The following is a 3,478-nucleotide window of genomic DNA, read 5'->3' as shown; positions in this document are numbered from 1 at the left end:
CATTGCAATGTAGAGATGGACAATCTGCAGGGTGCCAGCAGGGTGTGTGTGTGTGTGTGAGTGTGCGCGCGCACGCGCACGAGTGCATGTGTGCATTTGGAAGGGGAGTGACCCTCTGAGCCCTGAAACTCTCCGGAAGCCCAGCTCCTCTCCTGGCTGCACTATGAGCATCCCCACTCCACCAATAGCCCTCCTGGCAGGGGCAGCTGCGGGAGCCTGTGAGATGCTGGCTTTTCCTTCTCTCAGGCACAAGCATGCCGGGTGAGCCTTCAGAGCAGGCCAGTCTGCAGCGTGGCCTGCAGGAGAAATCCTCACTCTCCAAGACAGAGCAACCAGCCAATAACGACTTCCCTTGCACCTGTGCCTGTTGCAAGCATTTTTATCATTTTGCCATGCTTCATTGACCGATGGATTTTTTCCAGCTTTGCACTTTTTTTTATTACTATTATTTCTATCTTCATCATTACCTCCGTGCCTCTGATGGCATTTAGATATGAACCGCCTATGAACCTTCGAGCCCGATTGTGCCATGACAAAAATACTGTCGTTTACATTCTGTGCCAAAGTATTATATAAAAACACATCAACGAAAAGGAAATTCAGGAAGCTGGGAGTAAAGATATATAGTCAGCAAAGTATATAACTTCTGGCGTATTACTGCCTAATCCTAACATAATTATTCTCATCCTTTTATTTGATTAACTTCTAATGGTTCCTCTTGGTGTTAAAGGTCCCACTCTGATCATTTGATTTTAGTGTCTGCTATAATTACCGATAATGTTCTTTGCAAGACAATTTAATGATAACCGCATAATGGCCTATATGAAGAAAGCTGCAGGGTTTCAAAGCTTTTGAGTAATATAAAATACATTAGACTAACACAAGCTATCAACATGACAGGGAATGTTTGATTTACACTCAGGACTAGGTTATAGCATTGTGGAATTTTTTTTTCTTTTCTTTCCTTTTTCTTTTTTTTTTTTCTTTTTGCAGCCGTTTACAATAAATGACAGAACAGTTGGACAATCTGCAACTTGCTGATTGCAAGAAAAAAAAATTGTATCGCAAAGTTTGGAGTGGTGCAAAGGCATCCAGGGGAGCTCTGGGGGAGCCCTGTGTTTGGAGCAGAACTGAGACAAGAGCCACGGGCCTGGTTCCCTAGGGCAGCCACCAAATTAGCCTTCCCCTGACAAAGATCAGCCAAAAAGGAATCTCTTTGCTCACGAGGTCCGAACAATCAAGGATCTCTCCAGCAGTCATATTCACCAGGTAATTGTTAGCTGCCGGCACCTGCTCCAGTAGCCAAAGCCTCAATCACTTAACTATTTTTTTTTGGATCCAAATAAAAATTGTTGTATTTTTAGTTCCTCCGTCTCTCCTTTTTCCAAACAAATAAGCAAGCAAAAGAAAAAACAAAAAACACCCTCAAACAAAAGAACCCCTTTTTCTAAGCCCAAATGGCCAGCAGAGTTGACTTCATCTTCCTCCTGGCCTCCCCCTCTCGGTGTTCAGTATTTGGGAGCCTGGCACATGTGCCTTGTCCCTTCAAAACAAAGTAATCACTCACTACTCTGGCCAAATGCAGCATAATTGATGGTGTGAGTGGATGGAGAAAATTTCCTGTCAGGAAAAAAAGGTTAACCGTGGACATATTACACCAGGGTCTCTGATTCCAGGATAATGGCATTTGGACAAAAGTAGGGCCCCGTCCTTTTTATAGCACTTTATGCCCCATTAGTATTATTGCAAGTCCCAGGACCTGCCTGTTCGGGCACTTAATCAAAAGCAATGGGTTGAAAATCATGTTCCAGCTCTCCTCATATTTGATTCATTCCTCCCAGATAGGAAGAAGTAAAAAACACATTACTAGCATCAAAACAGCACATGCATTATGTGCTAAGCAGTTGAGAAGGCTATCATTGGGTTTTATCCCTTTGGGTACTTGGATGGACAAGTACTTTCCTATTCATCCATTCAGTGAACTGAGGCAGCCATATTTCACTTTTTTCCTTCCCCTGACAGACAATCCGTTAGTTTTCCACAGATCTCTCTTTTAAAGACACATTCATGTCCCTTATTTTAATTGTAGGCTTCAGGCAGCAAAGCCCAGAATGTGTGTTCGCATACATGTGCGTGCATACGCGCTCGCACGCGCACACACACACACACACACACACAACTGGAAACCCACTACTTGGATGTAGCTCCTCTGAGAGCCAAATCTAATAATAGGAGAAGAACATTTCTTAGGGGAAGAATTAATTTATACACTTAATTACTCGGGATCCACTTCAAGCTCTCCGCCTTAACGCTCTTTCTTTTGGAGAGAGTTTTTAACTAAATGCCTAGTGTTTTGACAGACCCCGAGGAGAACCTGCCTCACGTAGGTGGAGGGGCCTCGCCTTGTCCCTGCCCCAGCACCATGGCCCATTTGCCCAGTCTCCTGGAAGATATGTGGGCCTCGGCCATGGATCAGAGGCTCTGCTCCTGTTAATATTGTTCGGGGTCTGAAGGAGAGGGACTTGGGCCCAGTGAGCCACTTTCCCTCTGCTCCTACACTCTCTGGGGCTTCCAAGTGGATTTTCTGCTAGATGGCTCAGTCCTAGCATAACCATGAAAAATGAAACCATTTCTTCTGTCTGTTCAAAACAGGGTAACATCCAGGTCCCTCTTCATTTAGAATGCTTTTGAAGGCTTTTGTCTCAGGAATGGCCTTTGTCCTTTTCAGGAATTCATCTCGTTTACCAATATCTTGATGAAAAGTAGAAGGACATAATCAATTATGAAATTGCCTGGCACTGGGAAAAGGGTTACCTGTGCTGGGATAACAAGGCAAGAGAGTTATTATCTGCTTTTGAAATCATCAGAAACATGGATTTGGCAAAAGGGTCCCACAGAGCCACACAGGTCAGGGGGGCTACCTGTAGGTTGGTCTAGCCGACTTAGAATCCTGGATACCAGAGATCCCAAAGTGAGTTCTGGCTAGGTGCAGAGGGAGCAAGTCCCTGAGAAGAAGCTGACGTGGGCCCATGATTATCCAAATTGGGGAGGGGTAGGATGGGGAGTTCTGGAAATGTGGGCAAACAGAGCAGAAACTCAGAGATCATTCAGAGAAACAGTGTGTGACCCATGGCCCCATCTTCTGAATGGGGACAGATTTAGGCTCCTAGTGGATAACCACCCTATCAGTCTGCCAAGGGACCTGCACATCCCTCCAGGGTCGACATTTGAAGTTTAACCATTGTTTATTGATGAGCCTTGTTAAAATATACACCAAATATATCTGAAATGGATGAAACAACACATAAAAGTAACATGTCATCACATTAAGATTAATTTAGGTTCAATCTTTTAGTGACCTCATAGAATATTTTGCTTATATTAAGATATGTCGGAAAATACCTCTTTTTTAGCATCTTACGTTCCATTAAATATCAATATAAACTCTATACTACAGAGGTGATTATTTTTAAACCTT

Source organism: Canis lupus, chromosome 7 (assembly GCF_011100685.1).
Source record: "Canis lupus familiaris isolate Mischka breed German Shepherd chromosome 7, alternate assembly UU_Cfam_GSD_1.0, whole genome shotgun sequence".
NCBI lineage: Eukaryota > Metazoa > Chordata > Mammalia > Carnivora > Canidae > Canis > Canis lupus.
Note: the sequence above shows the minus strand (reverse complement) of the source record.